The following is a 20,473-nucleotide window of genomic DNA, read 5'->3' on the forward strand; positions in this document are numbered from 1 at the left end:
TGCACAGTGGGGTATTTGGCCATAAAAGCTGGCCAAAAGTCGATTACAAAAATTTCGCGTAAGTCGTAAAATTTTTGCTGCTCGTGGCAGTTGAATATGTGAGGAACAATGTAGCAATATTGTTTTTTTCATTTGTGCACTCATGAAGCAACGGGCTTCATCGAAAGTTAGGAGATTTTAGAGCACGCATTTCTTTCTTAACTATCCTCTGAAACATCGTTAGCTTATTAGTGATGTTTACATGTTGTAAGGAAAGTGTGTGAATTCTTCCATTATGGAAGCTTTTCAGGTAAGTATATACTGCACTTTCGAACAAGTTTTAGTTTTTCATCATATATATTTGTATAGTTATTAACGTTTGAAGATAATCGAGAGTTCAGTAAATTTTCTTTACGATTATAAGAATTCATTAACGATTTTGTTATACTTCCGGATTCGTCCGGATGGTAGTTTTATAGCTAATTTAGCTAGAAATGACAATCGAGTGTTGCAGCGTTTCACGCACGCCTGTACGGTCGCGTTCCCGTGTTAACAGGTATGGGACCCATACCATGAAAAACAAGTAATCTCTTCTTCAAAGAAACCATAGAAATGAGTCTTCCTAGCGACTAGGACAGGTCCTTGGACACGCAAGATTCATGTTCCCATGATGAAGAGTTCGTAGCTGAAGTGTTTTCCGACGCGACAAGGAACCGTGGACATCATCATCTGATTGATCATCGATTTATTCTATTGTGGCACAATATACTTTTTAAGATCAATAAAGTATTTTTGTTTTTCATGAAACAACAAAAAATAATGTTGGTCAATTTTTTGCAATTTTTGGCGCCATATTGGCGCTATCATTTTGAATTTTGAAGTTTTGATATGCGATTCAAAATCAGCGTCCCCAAGAACCCTTATATACCAAGTTTGAACAAATTCTAAAGCATCTAGAATTTTGGCCAGCTTTTCAGGCCAAATACCCCACTGTGCGTTGGAAATATTCTCATTTTGTTAAAACAAAAAATATAAAAATTTTATTCGTGCTTGTCACGCATACTATTTCTCAGGAGTACCTGCCGGCGGATGGTCGTAGAGGGTCGCCTGTTTACGAGCAGTCCCACAATGGAAAGGGATAGCAAGGCCCAAGTTTCATGGGTTTGAAAAGGTAGAAGAACGAGAAAACAGCCGATGTTCGTCACAAATGTTCGAGCCTGGTGGATCACCGGATTTTGTTTGCGAACACCCTCTCTCCACGTCTACCGTGACCATCCGGAACATTTATCGCTTATTAGTAGGGGCATTTGTTAGCGAACACTGTTATTTGGCGTCCACGTTTTTGTTCGTGTTCGCCTTGGTGGAGACCCGGAGTAAGCTGTCCAAGAGCGGCCGCTGGTCGTGCCTCGCCCTCTCTCTCAGAACAGCGAAGAAGGAAATGCCATTGCGGGCCACTAATTTATACCCTATCGTTGCTATCCGTGGCCGCAGAAATCAACAGCCGCGTCGTTAAGCGCGGCTTTGCGAGCCGCGGTTCCGCGACCGCACGTGAGCAGAGGCTCATGGGCGGCCTACAAGCGTATTCGGCAAACTCTCGTTTGTCGGCATTCCCCGAAGATTCCTTCTCTGCATGCTACAGTTTTAAATATTTGTCGAGTATATGTGTATTTGATTCAGTCTCGACTCGACTTTTCATTGTTCATATTTTTGCTCATATTAATCCGATTCCATAAGCGAAGATGCACCAAAAGCAAGTTGTTCACATTTTAAACAGTTTATTTTATTAGCTCACTTTTAAAATCATAATTAGCTTAAAAGCGGTTGAAAATGTTACCCACATTGCTGTACACATAATTGTGCTTTCCATATTAAATTTCTGCAAACATTTTCTAATGAAATATATTGCGTTCTTAATGTTTCAAATTCTTTGTCTTAATTGTCCAAGGCTCGCATATCACCGCTACGTATTCACTACAGATTTGAAGTGACTCACAAATAAAAATCAAGCTGTAAAATCCGTCGAGTAGAGACAATCAAGTACATAGACGCGTAATCGTCCAAAATTTAAAGTTATTTTTCTTGAAAATAACACCTCATATGAAACAATTTTATTCCTTATTTTTTATCCATTTTCTCGTGTATAATCGCATTATTTCCTCTTGTACCGCCAGTTACACGACACCTTGTATACTTCTCGGTAATATCAAGCGGCCTGTAGACGTTCAATATTAAGCGGCCTGTAGACGTTCAATATTAAGCGGCCTGTAGACGTTCAATATTATTGCGCAATAGTCAATATTGCACAATATTATTGACCGTCTGTGGATCCTATTGGAAGATTGTACAATATATTGTGTGAATCGAAACGGTTCTGTTATTTATTGTCCAATATTGAATATTGTACAATAATATTGACCTTCTGTGGGATACCCAGCATAAATATTCCGCAATATATAGCACAATAATATTGACCGTGTGGGACACTGAGCATAAATATTGTGCCATATATTGCACAATAATATTGACCGTTAGCAGCCCCTAGACGATCAATATATTGTGCAATATTCAATATTGCATATCCAGTATAAATACTGTGTAATATCAGTGCTGCTTTACGAGTTCTTCCCTTTCCAGTCGTCGAAATACATGATACTTATTATGTATGACCCAGACATGAAAGTTTTCTCGTTGATATTGCAGGCACGATTCGACTTTGGTGTATTTTAAAAGAGGGGGAAGACATTTGCGGAACTGCCTAAAATGATGTAAGAGACATTGGTGCAGACATTCCCGTAGTTTCACAGGTTTTTGGCTCGATAATAACCCACTTTCGCGTTTTGCAATATGTACAGGCATGTGCACTGTCGGGACCAAATCTAGAACTTACTTTACAAGTCGATTCCTTTGTACAGGTCGAGCTACATTGACAGCTTCAAGTTCGCCAGAATCGAAATGTATACTCATATTATTATTGATAATAGGCACATTTTTAGACGCGAATTATCGAATACCTGCTTTTATTTTCTTTTCTTCATATAATCGAATTATGGAAACATAGGTAGGTATGTGGCTGAAGTGCCTACAATTTTTAATCAACGCAACAAGTTATTACAAAGGAGGAATGTGCACTGAAAAAGGACTGCGAGCAATCAAACACTTATTTACGCTCATGCAAAGTGATAAACTAATGATAAAATAATATGAACTGGCGTAAGGATCGCATTACTAGTTTCTGTTAAATTGCAACTCTTCGACCGCACAGAGCAGCAAGAAAAATACGGTGCCATATATTTTATAACATGTACTTGGTTGGTCGTTAAGAAAGTTCAAGATAATTTATTTCGGCCACCATTTTGCAATACCCACGGAAAAAGAGGGCACGTCGACGAAATGCGAAAACTTTCGAACTTTGCAGGTCTGGCTGGCCAGCCTGCGCCTTAAACACCTACGCCTAGAGGATCACTAACTCGAGCCACGTAGCACCAGCGTGTACGTATACGCAGGGTCAGCGCGAGGATAGTTGGCGCACTTATGCAAGAAATTTTTGACGCCCCCAAATTTTTGCACCTGTTTTCTATTTAATATGTTTTGTCTTTACAAAACATATTAAATAGAAAACAGGTGCAAACGGGGTAGAATAAAAAACTTCATTTAATTTTGTTTATGTGGAAGTTGGATTCCTTTATTATTAAGCGTGCGTATAGTTTTTTAGCGTTGTCTTTGGTTAGCGCCCTTATGCGGCCCATAACTTGCATAATGGTTCCGCCGGCCCTGCGTATACGCGATGTAGTAAACAAACCGTATATTGCAACTTTCGTCGTGGAAACAGCACGAAGGAAGTTTTTGCGGGTATAGTTGCCTCCAGTAGACATTCTTGCAGGGTGGTCTGGTGCGTTTGAACGCTAATAAGCACCGTACGTTGAAATAATAATGAATTTATGAATCGTATACTGAGGACAGCCCGAAAAATGACAGAATGAGGCTTCAAGGCTTCTCCGTCAGAGGCGCTGATGTATTGGCAAAGGAATCTACCACCGCGGAACGGTGGCGCTAGTGTGCATAACAAATATGGACGACGCAAGTATACCTTTTACTATGTGTTTATATGGATGCAGTAGTATAAAAGTATATTTCAAAGTTTTCTTACTGTAAAAAGTGTTGACAATTCGTTTGGACACAATCTTGAAATGTGTACAAGCAACGCCGTCATCGAGAAATATCATCGAAGGGCAGAATATCATAAATTCAGGAATGATAATTGTATGAGGTATAAGCGATGAAACAGAAGAGATGAGGAATATATATGCGCTATTTGCAAACGAGTGGGATTAACTTCTAACCACACACGATTACGGGAAAGTTCAAAATTAAAGGCTCAAATAATAATTTGCCTGAAGAGGTTTATATAGAGAAAATGGTGTTCCTGCAAGGCTAGCAGTGGCCATGCATGCAAACATTTTTTATGACTGTCCATATTGCTTTTTGTTAACTGCCTTTGAGCAAGTCTTTCTTCTCTTTTTAATTTGAATGCGTCTCTCTGTTCAGTAAGAGTTACAGATACTGGCACTGCATTTCTTCTTAAGACTCGTTTGCTAGCACCTACATCGGGAAAATATTAATTATTTTCACGAAAATGTCTAGAGCAAATTATTACATCTTTCGTGTCATTGGGGATATTCAATTTTCTTAACCGTTCTGCTCGTTTATCAATCGTTTCTAAACTTCCAAATAAATTTTTTTTTCCAATTTTACTTGCTCCACTTTTTGGCACATTATGAAAACTTAAATTGAGATTACTCTTCATTGTAGAGTTACAATTTACTACACAACGCTATTTTTTAGATATACAGGGTGTCCCACTAAGGAGTGGACAGCGCGATATCTCTTAAAGTAATGTCGATAAAAATATAAAAAAAATAGGGAATTGCATGGTTCGAGGGGGCCCATTTATTAGCGCGAACGAATTTTGTTTCCGATTATTATTTTAAAAGATACGATGGTCAAGTTCGGTTTTTCAAATGGAACTATTTTTTTTGAAGACCTGAGTTGATAGTGCGTTCCAAGACAAATTCAATAAGCTTTAATGTATACACTTTATTTCCACTGGTTTTTAAGATATTACGCTTGCAAATTTACTGATTTTCACAGCAAGAAACCCCTCTGAAATGGCAAAAACCGGGGGCGGTCTTACTGACGCCACGGGTGGCACTGCCTGTTGAAATGGATACTTACCTGCCAAAGGTCTACGCCAGAAATGGCAGGCCCAAAGGCTGGACAATTCTTTTCCGTCAGAAATGCTACTTAGGTAGGTACATCTGCGGTATCGAGAAGCGCATCGTTACTTTTATTTCGCACTTGCTTCTACGCTCGGATGGCCGGTTCTTTTGGGAGGGATACAATCTGCTCCCTATGGTTGAAATTTAGTCTAGCAACTTTCACTCCTCCTAACCTAACCAATCCAACTTGCATCCCTCCCAAAAGAACCGGCCATCCGAGCGTAGAAGCAAGTGCGAAATAAAAGTAACGATGCGCTTCTCGATACCGCAGATGTACCTACCTAAGTAGCATTTCTCACGGAAAAGAATTGTCCAGCCTTTGGGCCTGCCATTTCTGGCGTAGACCTTTGGCAGGTAAGTATCCATTTCAACAGGCAGTGCCACCCATGGCGTCAGTAAGACCGCCCCCGGTTTTTGCCATTTCAGAGGGGTTTCTTGCTGTGAAAATCAGTAAATTTGCAAGCGCAATATCTTAAAAACCAGTGGAAATAAAGTGTATACATTAAAGCTTATTGAATTTGTCTTGGAACGCACTATCAACTCAGGTCTTCAAAAAAAATAGTTCCATTTGAAAAACCGAACTTGACCATCGTATCTTTTAAAATAATAATCGGAAACAAAATTCGTTCGCGCTAATAAATGGGCCCCCTCGAACCATGCAATTCCCTATTTTTTTTATATTTTTATCGACAATACTTTAAGAGATATCGCGCTGTCCACTCCTTAGTGGGACACCCTGTAGTTCATCGATCTGTGAAAATTCCATTTTTTTCCAAGTTTTGAAGTCTTTGCCAATATGTAGTAGCAATAAATGGTATACTTGCGTCGGCCATTACTATTAGTTTGCGTACCGACCGCTAGTGTCGCATACTAATGTTCTACTCCCAATATTTGAGCCACGTAGCACCAGCATTGGTTCAAATCCAAGCTAGCCGATAAATGTAGGAAAGACATTGTTGCCAATATTTTGTTGTCAGTGAGGCTTGACTGAAACACGGCGAAGCGGCTGGATATTACAGAGATGGGCAAAGATAATATCTGGATAAAATAAAAGATACTATATGTTTATCCGTTATTCGAAGCTTCGAATAACACGATTTATCTTTATTCCAAACACCGCGGATAGATAAATTTATTTGGGAGTGAATTCATTCGACAGCGAAAGATAATTTTTTTATTCGAAGAACGTTTATTGGAACCGTCGAATAAGATTTTCATCTTCATCCGTAGTTCATTCGACTTTTATTCGAAGGCTTCGAAATTTCGAATAACTTTCGGCAGCATGTTCATCCGAACCGGCGCATTCTCTCTTCGAGCTGAGGATTTGGGCTGTTTGGCGGCGGCTTCTGATCTCGGTTCGAGCCTCGGCTCGAAAGGCATACAGTGTTGCTTGCGGTCGATTATGTATTAATAAAGTATAAAATGTAACGATTTCAGTAACATATTGCTGAGATTGTCCTGATTAAAATGAGTTCAAACATGGTATAAATCGGATTATTTCTAGAACTGTACTAGATAATTAAATATAAATGCGTAACATTTCTAACCTAATAATGCTAAAAATAATCCGATTTATACTGTATTTAAATTCATTTTCATCTGAAAAATCTCAGCAATATGTTACTGAAACGTTCATGCCGATACGATAGAAAATGTAAAAGTTTTCCATTCTATTAAAACAAACAAAATAAACAATCATTGAACAATCATATCATTATATTTTTTCAGAAATAAATATAAATATTGCACAGAATGAGAGAAGATAATAAGAATTGCGAATTTTAGAAGGGATATTGATACGGAAATTAGTATTGTTTCATCCAGAGATGGGAATTACAAATTATTTAAATAGTCTATCAAATTAAAGAGTCTTTATCTTTATTTGTGGTCGAATAAAAATAACCCAGAGTTATTTTTATTTGAAATCAGTTTATTCGACGGGAATTCATCCGTCGACCACAACTAATTTTTTTAATCGAAGGCCTTCCTTCTTGAGGTCTCCCGAGGCCTGAGCCGAGCGACATTGTATCACTCACCCGTCTAACCTGCCGCCTGGAGTTGCTTGGCGATGTACATACCACCGATTATGCAGAAGCAGAATTTCTTTACTTTTCATCGTATCAATATGAAAGTGATCCTACCCATTAAGTTGACAGAAAATTATTTAAATCGCACTACTTTGGACGAAACGGGCTTTCAATTCCGCAAATAAATTTTATGTGTAATATCGTTAATAATTATAGAGTAAAGGACCCAATTACTGACACTTTAAGTGTTGACTCTGACATTATCTTATAGTTTTGTACTTATATACTAAAAGTATTATTGTTTAATATGTTTACTTGACGAAAAAAATGGGTGGATCTTAAACCTTCGATTTTTATGTATAAATTCATCAATTTCAAAAATATATTTCGGGATCTATTACTCTCACCCTTAAAATGTAACCTAACCCCCCTAGAGTATTGCCTATCAATAAAGTAATATGTATCCACCCTGTATAATAGGATGGATCGCATCTGCAAGTTTCTGGTTCAAATCTCCAAACATACATCGCTTTACGCGCCCCCCGCACTAATCTAGCCCCAACCAATACTAATATCCAGAACAAGTTGGAAAGTGGAATGCATAATGTTGGAATAAGTCAACAGAAATACTAAAAGTTTTTTATTAATATCTCGTAAACTAATAAATTCCCGAAGCAACAATTTTAGATTTAGGATCCAAACACCCTCCCCACCTCTCCCCCCAAATCTCGTGTCGATCGGCCACTGAGGCCATTCGGAAGTACAGCCAAAACAGCTTAGGGTGACAGTAATTGGGTAGGTGGCAGTAATTGGGTCCTTCACACTAGTTCAAATTATGTCAGGTTTGGTATCTTTCCATCTTTCCTTCCTATACTCCCGGACCTCTCTATCTTTCATTATTGCTACGCTCAGCGAGGCTCTGACGCTAGAAGCAGCTCTCGTGCCGTATTCCTTCAAGACTTCCTGATAGAAAGAGAGAACTCTGTGGCAACAGCGCGACAGAGCCAGAGAGAACAGAAGATATGGCAGCTATGCGTCAAAAGTTCGCCTACACAGAGTACCTGGAGATGTCACCTGTGTACAAGTTCTTTTTATCGACCGCAGTAGTTTCATTAGGGTGTGTCTGTTTGCAGGGGACGCTTCGATCGATTCGGACCATAACAAAAATGAGACGACAGCCTTCAGCTACGAACGAAGTGAGGCCGTGATTACGGATACACTAAAAGTTAATGGTTTGATTATGACTTATAATATTTTTTTAAAAAAAAGGAAGAAGGAACGTAAGAAGAGGAACTGCTGGGCCAGGTCAGGGATTCAGCGTAGAGAAGAATTAGGCGCATGTTCAACTCTTACGAGGGAACTGCATATTGAAGATGCCCAGCAGCTTCGAAACTGTGTACGCATGGATGCGACGCAATTGCCAAAAAGGATACCAATTTAAGGAGGGCTGCTTCTGTGTACGAACGCGTAATTCAGGCTGGTAATAAATTAAAATGACAAAACTGAATGTAAAAATATATAAAGCTACATAACTTTTTGAGAGGATATTATCCATTCTAATTTGTTGGTGATTCGCACAGCAGTCTTCAATACTTATTTCGTATACCTAAATGCACAATTGGAAGAATAGTAAAAGAAGTAAGTAACTCAGGGTATTTACAGTAGGCAAAATCGTCTTTTTGAGTTTCATTGCTTCTAGCAAGCGAGGAACTCATTGTAGAACGTTCATAAAAAAGCAATAGAAAGATCAATCACTCCTCTTTAAGGCGCATCTTTTGCTTTTTCGATAAAGTATGCTTAAAAAGATGCACAAATCCCATTTTCTCTTCAACTCGCTGTATCTCGGCAAGAGATGACCGCAACATCATGAACTTGAGCTCATTTTAAAGCGGAGGGTCTGCCGATTCTATTGAGTTCCGGCGGAATGCGCCTGATAGTTTTTTTTACCTATGGCCTCCACGTTTAAAGTTACTGGAATCGGAAACGAAAAAGGAATCGATATATCACGATAGTATCTACCTATTCTGAAATTTGGTTCTCTATAACAGTTACTGCTTTATAAAGGTACGTGTCCACTTGAGAGGAAAACTCGCGCGAGAAGCTCTCAAGAGTATTTCTCGTAAGTGGACACTACGTCCGAGAGTGACTGTCGGAGAGCGACGTTCAACTTTCAGACAGCAGACGCGTTGCAACTTGCTCTCGAGTGGATACATAATAATATTACTATCCGACAGTTGCTTCCGAAATACGAACCAGGTTGGTATTCTGCGAGTGTTGTCGCGAGAGTAGGTCTTCTGGGTTATGTAGTAGGCTCGCGTCGCGGCAGAGACGGCGTTGCCAGATAAGCGCTGCGAGGCACGGCGTTGCCAGGGAAGTGTTGTTAGGCGGTTAGCCGGGAGAACTGCGCGGTCGAGGCAGTCTGCGTCGAGCCGAGTGGTGAGACACATTTTATGTACGCCATTTATTGTAACCAACTCAAAATATATAACTATTTCATTTCATCCACCCAGCAATTTCTCTTTCTACGTTGTTTCTTTCTCTTTTTTAAAATATTATAAGCAATGATCAAAGCACTAAGCTTTTGCACATCTATAATCACGGCCTCACTTCGTAGTTTAAGAGAAACTGAGATAAACTGCAGAGAGTAGGCGCAGATCAATTTCTAGTGGACACGGTTTTGAGAGTTCTATCGGATAGTAAGCTCTCGGCGAGTTTTCTATCGCCTACCTGAGAGTAAAATTTTTCGAAATTGCTCTCAAGTGGACACACAATTTGAGAGTAACTATCGAGAGTAACTTGCGCGAGTTCTCTCAAGTGGACACGTACCTTAACCTTATGAAGTTAATAAGAAATATCAGTAAACGCAGCACCTAGATACTGAGAAATACCTATCCGAATTATTTCTTTCATCCTGGACTTAATTTTGAACGGTACTGAATCCGTTTTACGTACTTCCTTTTGACAATCGTTTTTGCATGCCATACAAAATATGGCTTTGCTGTAAAAAAATTGATAGTCACCTCGGTTCAAAAGTTATTCCAAAAAATATACAGGCATATTGCTGGGTATTTCGTGACTGTGGTCAATGCTTGTCTGCAATATAACGGTCAAAATTGAATCAACACTCTAAATGGAAATATTGTGACCATGGTTTAATTGTTGGGAAAGACGTTCCTTTTTTTCTCTATTTGAGACGAGTGGTCACCGATATTCTATTTAGATCTCGTTGGAGTCATTCGTTTATAGCAACTTGTCGAGTATAAACGTACATTTCTCAGTTCCTTTTTTAAATAAAGTAATAAATAAAATAAATAAAAGACTTGTTTTAATGAATCTCCTGCCCAAATACCAACAGATATGACTAATCATATTGCTTGCAAACTAGAGTTGTTACTTTTTGACCCGTCGGGTATCCGGGTACCCGGACATTACCCGGGTTAACTTCAAGCAATTGAATATTGTATTGTCTGTGATTGTCTGTGGTATAGTCTGCTGTTAGCCGAAAATGATCGAACAATACCACATTCAATGGCTTGAAGTTATTCCCGGTAGCCGGGAACCCGACGGGTCAAAAAATAATAGGGTAAAGGACCCAATTACTGCCACCTACCCAATTACTGTCACCCTAAGCTGTTTTACGTAAAATAACGAATAAATCTTGTGAAATGGTGCATAAAAAAATTTAGCATGCAACTGAAACTGTTATTTACACGATGCAAATAACAGTACTTAATTTTGTCTTCAATAATTTGAATAAAACGATGAAAAATTTTAAGCGGATATTAGGAGAGTGAAAACCATGACTTCCTTACTAGCGAAAGAGAAAGTTGCTGAAAAATGCTGTAATTGTAATATTTAAGCTATTGACATAAAAAAAATATAATGTTCTAAATAATATAAGCATCATAGAAAGCAATAAAGATCCAAATTCAACGATTCATTAAGTCTTTCTACTTATTAATTGGGTGACAGTGATTGGTACAAGCCTTTCAAGCATTTTGGTATTACTGCCATGGCAATAACTATTCCTGTGAATACAGCATGTCGTTATTACTGACACCCAACGTCATGATTTTTGGAAAAATGACAGTAAGTGTGATTGCAGTATTAGGTTAGGCAGCAGTAATTCGGGTGACAGTAATCGAGTCAAACACATTTTAAGGGTGTCAGTAATAGATTCCGAAATATATTTTTGAAATTGATGATTTTATACATAAAAATCGAAGTTTTAAGGTTCAGCAAATTTTTTTCATCAAGTAAACATATTAAATAATAATAGATAACAAGGACAACATTATACGTTTAGTCTATAAGTACAAAACTATAAGATAATGTCAGGGTCAACGCTTAAAGTGTAAGTAATTGGGTCCTCTACCCCAGCTCTCTAATGCAAACACTACTGAAACTGTTACATGTCCTCTTTATCGGTACCGTTATCGTATAGGGTAGGGTAAAGGACCCAATTACTGACACCTAACCAATTACTGTCACCTTAAGCTATTTTACTTAAAATAACGAATAAATCAACGTTGTAAAGTCATACACAAAAAGAATGATGTAATTCAACCTGTAATCTACGTAAAGAAAGTACAGGGTACTCCCCCTTTAAATTAGCCCGCGCACTCACGGCGCGTTGGCTGAGGAGGTTAGAAAGACTAAGGAGTAAACACCAGTTCAAGGACAAAGCTCCACGAATTAAAAGACAACAGGAAACAGAGATTGCAATTGGGGAATAATTGACATTTAATGTCGTTTCTCTTTTACAGGTAAGCGTTGTAAATAGTTGTAAATAGTTGTAAATAAAAACATAAACTATAAAATAAAAAAAAAACTCTTTTACAGAGAGAGAAACTCAGGTTTGTGATTATTCCGGCCCAATAACATTATATCTATACTATAGTTTATTTATTCGTTATTTTAAGTAAAATAGCTTAAGGTGACAGTAATTGGTTAGGTGTCAGTAATTGGGTCCTTTACCCTAGCTGTATCTAATATAGCACAGCGCCTAATATGGAACACCACAATATTTCAGTTAGTAAGTAACAAAGTCAATCGGCAACAGTGTAAGATATTTCGTGAAAAACCAAAGACACTCATAATCGCATTTAGGCTTCAGTTGGAAGTCTGTCGTTGAATTGAACTGAATTATTGTGTTTGACAGCGTATGAAAGTTTTTGAGATGCGAGTTAAGGAACGAAATTTTTTAGTGGAGGCAAGTTAAAAAATATTACTGTTGCATGATTTATCATTAAATATGTTTGATTCGAATGTCCAAAAGAAATTTACCGTTAAATTTATTTCCTTCCTAGTATAAATATTATTTTTCTGTCGAAATATGGAACAATATGGAACACGTCGAGTGTACGTAATATAGAACACGATACTACTGGTGATGGTGATACAGAATATTTATTCTGTGACGGCAATTATAAAAATGACAGTAATGTTGAAAAATGGGTCCGATCTATTCGCTGTTTTCATTGGGGTCACGAAGGATGTGGTGCTTCAGCTGCTTCATTTACGTGCTCAACGTATCACAGACGTAGAAAATGAATATAATATAAATTTTTAAAAAATTGAAGAAATTTGTTTTTTCTCTCTTTTTAATTTCAACAAATATTCATTTTTCACGGTAAAAATAAAGTTTTTGAGATTTCTTTACAAATTTCCTACATGTTCCATATTAGATAGGGGAGACCGGGGCTAGTTGATACGTTTTTTTTTCATTTTTGTTTGAATTAATTACTTGATAACAAATATGCTAAAATATACTTTGGTCATACATACAAAATGCATGAAAAAATGTTATCTGAAAGATGGTAAAATGTATCAATTTACCCCACTGCAGGGCTAGTTGATACGTTACTCTGTTATCAATTTTTTCATTTTTTATTTCAATTAATTATTTAATAACAAATATGCCAAAATATACTTTGGTCATTTCTCTTTAATATATAGCAAGCGAAAACTTGAGAAAATACATTCAAAATGAATGAAAAAATGTTACTTGGACGAAGGCAAAGTGTATCAATTTACCCCACTGCGGGGCTAGTTGATACGATATTCTGTTTTCAATTTTTTTCCTTTTTTATTTCAATTAATTATTTAATAACAAATATGCCAAAATATACTTTGGTCCTTCCTCTTTAGTATATAGTAAGCGAAAACTTGAGAAAATACGTACAAAACAAATGAAAAAATGTTATTTGGACGATCAATTTGAATGTATCAAAACTATTTACTTTCTCTCTATATAAACGAAAACAGTTTAAAAAACGATTATTTACGCCAACGTACACACACGTACGCTGGATCGTAGGAAAGAATTGAACAACACTCATCATGTATCTCGCTCAAATGGAGCTACACATTTACGGTGTCGAGATAATTCGTCTGTATCAACTTGCCCCCTTGCGCCGCGTTTGACCTTTTTTTTTACACTTTTTACCACAACTTCAAGACACTTAAACTTTTGCAAAGTCAACTATTTTAGCATACGAATATCTAATACTTTTGTCGCGTCTTAATGTTAGTTTCATAGAAAACAAAATACGTCTTTAGTTATGGTAATCTTTTAAAATCAAGTCTTCCATATCAGGTCTACAGTAATAATGCCAACGTGTTGAAGAATTATAGTCTGGCTGAAAGACTACACGCATTTTCCAACGGAATCCCTTTCAACCGTAAAACACTCTCAATGGCAATTGACTCGTTGTAAGGCCACGCAGAGTGGGCATAAACTAAACATTTATACCTCGGTTTCCCAGAACAAGAGAGTCTTTGTGCTACGTCCCTGCAGAGCTTGCTTGTAGAAGAGACTTATCAAGCTCGGCTGGGTTGATTGGGAAACCGCTCTGGATGTTAAACTAGAATCGATTGTCCTCTGCCCTCCACCCACAGAGGCGGCCATTCAAGAACGTCCTGGAGGAGAAATTGCAAATTTCTTGTAGATATAACTGTCTTCGTATGTTCTTCCCCTGTCTTGTATGTGTAGTATTCGGATGTTGAATTTGTTCACCTATCGAGCTCTAACATCTTTAGACTTTGCGTATCCACACGATTCTATATTGTACACGTTCAATTTTATATTACTTCGAACCTTAGGTCTCGTTAACGGATTTTAAATATCCATTCCTTTTATGATTGTTTGATACGATCGTTATATAAACTCTGATGTAGTTTCCAAATGTTTGATAGGTACATAACTGACTTCACACAGTCTGTCGAACTTAACATATGGTCTTTCAAGCCGGATAGTGAATTGAACAATGGCCTGCCGAACTTTCGGTAATACTTACGGTAAAAGGTGTTATGGAAACAGCAATCCATTTACAAACTTCGGAAACCGGGAGGAGGGTAAACCTCTGCACGGTTGACCTCTAAGCATATAGCGGACGCTGGTCTGTTCAACAGAAGCTAAGCCCTAATGGAGTGCAGGGCAATCGTACTTGGACTGTCAAGTCAGTGTGCAGCAGGGTTCCGAACCGCCGCGTAACCCTAACCCCTACCCGGTTAACCAAGGAAGGTTTCTGTAACCCATACTAACCGCGAGGGAACGGTTCTTAAATTCTAGAAAGAACCGAAGTAACCGGGTTAACCCGCTACGAGCGGGGTACTAGTAAAATAAGACAGTCTAGCCTAGACTAGGCAGTCATTTACGGCAAGTCAGTGATATGTGAATCTACAGGCAATACATATTCAGATCAAATGAATACACAATGTTTAAGACATACGAGTACATAATCCATGCAGGTTTGATTAATTTTAGAGGGTTGTTAGAAACGGAATTTATACTTTATTTCTTAAACTTCAAGAATTACTCAACACCAATATCTTTTAGCATCAATATCTTCTACAACCGTGTACGCGTTTCGCCTCATAGCTTCCATTTTCTAGCATTCGAATATTTTCGTGCACCTAAATCTTAGACAATAGGCAGAGGTCCCGTCATCTGGTCGACAGTCGGTCTCGTCCGTGCGGCAGGTACTACCGAAGTACCGAACAACCGGGTCCTAAACCCGCACAGTCTAGACGGTGTGAGATTTTGGGCAAATCTCGCTCGACAGCGCAAATCTTGACCGATTTCAATATATTTTTTTTAAAATACTCGTAAAGGATTCAGCAATAACGGAGCACTGCAATAAAACCCATATCTGTTGGCCTGATTTATAGAAAACACTATTTAGCATAACATAACATAAAAACATAAATTATACAGATTAAATATATTAATTTTTTTTTCAAATTTAATATTAGCTGTAACATAAAAAATTTACTTTACATTTACAAAATTTATGTTTTAAATAAACTGCACAGCTGATTTGAATGTTGTATTTTTACCTTATATTTCAATTATATTAGTTTTAACTTTATTTTTAATGTATAAATTTAAAAATAACATTATAATAATTGTAATTCGGAGTAATTAGAATCGAATATTTTATGGTAACTAATTTTATAATGTAATTTATAAATATAAGATTTAAATCAGCTATACAGTTTATTTAGAACATAATTTTTGTAAATTTAAAGCAAACTTTTATTTTATAGTTAATATTAAATTTACAAAAAATCATTTTTAATATCTTTAATCTGCAAAATTTATTTATTTATGCTTTTATGTTATGTTATGCTAAATAGTATTTTCTATAGATTAGACCAACAGATACTAGTTTTATTGCTGTGATCCGTTATTGCCGAATCCTTTACGAGTATTTAAAAAAAAAAATTATTGAAATCGGTCAAGATTTGCGCTGTCGAGCGATTTTTATCCAAAATCTTACACTGTGCGTCGGCAAACGCTCGCGATTTCGGCGCGGCCAAGTTAATCATTGACCTCGCATATTTATTACTTTCACGTGCATGCATCACCCTACCAAGGAGTCTCCGATATTAAAATAAAATCCATCTCTATTTGGAAACATGGTTACAACTATGTTTTTCACCGAATACTGTGACCGCATTAACCCGGTTAACCGGGTTACTCGGGTTACAGATGATTTCTGTTACCCGGTTAGGCGGGTTAGTCGACGAGACGGCGCACAGTGGGGCACGTAACATAGGATTGGCGAAAAAAATGTCATAACTTCGGTGTTTCTCAATATTTTTTAGTACTTTTTTTATATTATTTGTTAATATCCAACGGTTATATGGACAGCAACATAAATAAAATTGAAGCATCTTTAACAAATGAAATAGTAATAAACCGAAGAAACGAAGAGTGCACAGTGCACTCGGGTGATTATGTATTAATAACAGCCAAAGTTGCAAATAGTTGCAGCCAATTTTTTTATGGCTGTTAGTAGATGGTATCTGCTTTCAATTAGTACTATCTAGAGCCCGGAGGAAGGCGGAGCTTTGTTTATAAACCTAAAAGAGTTAAAGAAAACTTGAAATACTGGGTAGCTTCATTTGAAGTCGTATAGTGGGATTACAGTGAAGAATTTTCGAAAAATATTTATGTCACAAATAAGCTGAGACTATACACATTCGAAATACATGCGGTAACAAAATAAAAATATCTAGAGGAACTAATGCATAATTATATTTACATAATGAAATGTGTCTTCATTATAACTAAAAAAGAATATTGGATAGATTTAATACAAATATATAGTTTTTTCTGGATGTTTAATACAATATAATGTACTAATAATGTATAATGTACTCTAATTGTAAGCACGGATTAAAAATTACTAATAAAATTAAAAAATTTGAAAATCTGGAATCCGATTTCTGGAGGGTAGCGGATTCCTAGACTTTCTAAAACGATTGCTCTGCAATTATAGTAAAAAAAAACTGAAAAGAGTCAAAATCGACCGTTCGAAAAAGGGCCCTAATATGGAACACCTACGAAATTTGTAAAGAAAACTCAAAAATCTTTACTTTTTTCTACTAAAAATGAAGATTTATTGGTAATTATTTACTTTAGCGATTCCTCGCCGATTTTGATGAAATTTGGATATGTTGTAAAATCCACATGTTGAACAACTTTTTCCTATACATGTTACCGCCGCTCGGCCTTAGTTTCCGATATATTTGCGAAAAGTTTCTGTTGATTTATTCCGACACAACACATTCCACTTTCCAACTTGTCCCGGATATTAGTATAGGATGTGGTTAGATTATGGCGGTGGGGGCGGGGGGGGGGGGCGTCCGCTCGGGGCGCGAAATGCGTGGTGGCAAATCGATGTAAGTTTGGAGATTTCAACCAGAAACTTGCGGATGCCCGTCAACCCCGACTCTGTCCGGCAGCGCTGGCGCCGCCGGATATTAGGATGCCTCTGGTTCTAAAACATAATTTTTTTGTTAGGAAGAAGGTGCTTTCGAGAGCACCTATTGGATGTGTGGGGGCTTCCGTCAACACCCCGACTCGCATCGATTCACCACCATGCGTTACGCGCCCGCGGGCGGACGCGTGCCCCCCTCGCTGATCTAGCCCCAACCAATACTAAGGTAAGTTCGGGGAATAAGGCCCACCTAGTTCTATAATTTTTAAAAAAAAAACTTGTACATATTTTTGAAATTTTTTTTATAGAAATCTATGGACATTAAACTATACACTGTAATATTTGTAACAATATATGAATACAATAAATACGGAAATTAATAGGATTTTAAAAACTTTGTAAACGGGCCTTATTTCCTGTAGTGTAGGTAATAAGGCCCACCGATTTAATATGTACAATTCGGGCAAACAAAGACATCTTCGATCTTAGGTGCAAGCCCAACGCATTCCTCGTGTATCCAGGTGAGACACATGACACACTGTCGCATATCTGTCTTGAATGCAGTTCTGCATAATTTGCAAAACCAACTGTCTGCAGAGTTACCGTTCACGTTTTCTCTGGAGGTGGACGGCATGGGCTCTTGTTCGCACACGGTCCTGCTTTGGAAGAGGTCTCTGCTTACTTCCTGAGCCTTAATATTTTGGTGGGCCTTATTAACTGCTTTGTCACTTCCTCATTGCCAAGGTTATATGTTAAACGTGCAGTTTACAAAATCATCAATTTTTTGGAAATATGTTGCCAACATATATACTTATACATACCTATAGTTGTACAGTAATTGAATAATGCGCACTCCTAATACAAAGCCAAGAAACCAACGTAATTCTTATAACTGAAGCAACGCTAGTTGCGGAGGAAACATTTGTTGAATTTACAGCCGGAAAATGTTATGTTAATCGCGTGGGGGTTCTTCGAGTGATATTTCGTATCTAGTAAAAGCAATAGATGGCATTAACAAGATTGTGGATTGACCTACCACGGATAAATTACAGGTGGGCCTTATTACCTACTGGGCCTTATTACCCGAAACTACCTTAAGGGGGGAGCCCTATTTAGGACGGTAGGAATAAAGTGATTCTTGGGAATTTTTTTCTGAGAAACTGTTAAGCGGATCTTTTCCAAACTTTCAGGGTATTTTAGTTCACATTCCAACAATAAAAATGAATTTTTTCGTTACAAAGTGTTCAGTAGAAATGGAGATATATGAACACGTTCGTTAGGACTCGCGCGCCGGAGTTGCAAATTTGCGATTGTAATGGTGGCCCAAATTCTTCCCTGAAATAAAATTGAAAAGTGTCCCGCAAAGTGTCCCGGATTGGACATGTAACCTTTTACATTTTCGCAGTGGCATAAAGTTACTGTTTCCTCTACTTTTTGTTGTTGTGAAAAAATAAATATTTTGAATTTCGTTTCAATGTATCATTTCAATGTAATCACAAGTAAGTATTTTTTAAATATATTGTAAATGCTTTAATAAACTACGGAAAAGATCTCCTCACGGATCTGTTAACCCATTTTTTTTTTACTTGCTTGCTTGTCCCGCATTGGAACAGAAAATATCTGGTCACTTTAACATGTAGGAAAAATGTTGCTCCGAATGTGGAGTTTTACAACACATCCAAATTTCATCAAAATCGGTTAGGAATCGCTAAAGTAAATAATTACCGATTTATTAAGTAGAAGATACAAATAAATAAATATACATCATTTTTGGAACTTTTTCCTGCTTTCTGTGAATAATACGTCGGAAGCCCCACATTCTTCGTGTGCCCACTGAAAGCAGCGAATACGTTGGGTCTACTTTTCATTGTCATTATTTTTATAATTACTATCGCAAAATAAGCATTCCGCATCATCGGCGACATCGTCATTATCAACTTCGTCTATGCTACTCCGTGTGTTCCATACCCCCCCCCCCCCCATAAACATGATTCATGTATGAAAGAAGCTAATTCCCTTTAATTCACGAAAAAAGTTCTCGCGCAAAGATTGTGAAATCATCTTTGCTAATTCCAATTGTACCTTTAATTCACGAAAAACATTAAAAACATTCTCAGGCAAAGATTGTGAAATCAACTTTGCTAATTCCAATTGTATTCTCGTTCTCCGTTCGAACACTGATTCCTCTGTCACTTTTTGTACTTGACATTCCTTTATTGGCCACAAATCAATTCAGTGCTCAGATTTTCAGCTTCGGTTTTAAGGAATTAGCGGGCGTTGTATAAGAAAAAACTATGAAGTCGACTTAAAACAAAATGTTTCATATCGCTAGTGCAGGCTGGCGAATGTGCTATTAATCTATTACCGACTTTCATTCGTTTAAATTAGTCTCTACCAAGTTTTTATTATTTTCCATCGTAAAACGATTTTCATACGACATTTTTAACAGAAGATGTCCCTCTTATAAAAGTTTTTGTGTCAACTACAGGCCTCGCCCGCTAATTCCTTAAAACCGAAGCTGAAAATCTCAGCACTGAATTGATTTGTGGCCAATAAAGGAACGTCAAGTATAAAAAGTGACAGAGGAATCAGTGTTCGAACGGAGAACGAGAATACAATTGGAATTAGCAAAGATGATTTCACAATCTTTGCGTAAGAACTTTTTTCGTGAATTAAAGGTACAATTGGAATTAGCAAAGATGATTTCACAATTTTTGCGTGAGAACTTTTTTCGTGAATTAAAGGCTTAAAGGTACAATTGGAATTAGCAAAGATGATTTCACAATCTTTGCGTGAGAACTTTTTTCGTGAATTAAAGGGAATTAGCTTCTTTCATACATGAATCATGTTTATGGGGGGGGGGGGGGGATTTCATCACTTTTTTCATATTAAATATTTTCTAAATAATCCTACCTTTAACCTTGATTAAATATCTGCTTTACCATCGTGACGTTTCAAAAAT

General features: G+C 37.3%; 1 protein-coding gene and 1 long non-coding RNA gene across 4 annotated transcripts in view; one reads left to right on the forward strand and one right to left on the reverse strand.

Annotated features, from left to right (window-relative positions):
* Positions 1-20,473, reverse strand: part of LOC143372261 (neuronal calcium sensor 2) — a 449,084-nt gene that overhangs the window by 212,778 nt on the left and 215,833 nt on the right. The gene's annotated exons all lie outside the window — the stretch shown is intronic.
* Positions 19,154-20,473, forward strand: part of LOC143372283 (uncharacterized) — a 139,031-nt gene continuing 137,711 nt past the window's right edge. The window contains exon 1 of the long non-coding RNA XR_013086260.1: positions 19,154-19,208. This is a non-coding gene — a long non-coding RNA (uncharacterized LOC143372283). The remainder of the gene's footprint in view (positions 19,209-20,473) is intronic.

This window comes from Andrena cerasifolii, chromosome 8 (assembly GCF_050908995.1).
Source record: "Andrena cerasifolii isolate SP2316 chromosome 8, iyAndCera1_principal, whole genome shotgun sequence".
Classification (NCBI taxonomy): Eukaryota; Metazoa; Arthropoda; class Insecta; order Hymenoptera; family Andrenidae; genus Andrena; species Andrena cerasifolii.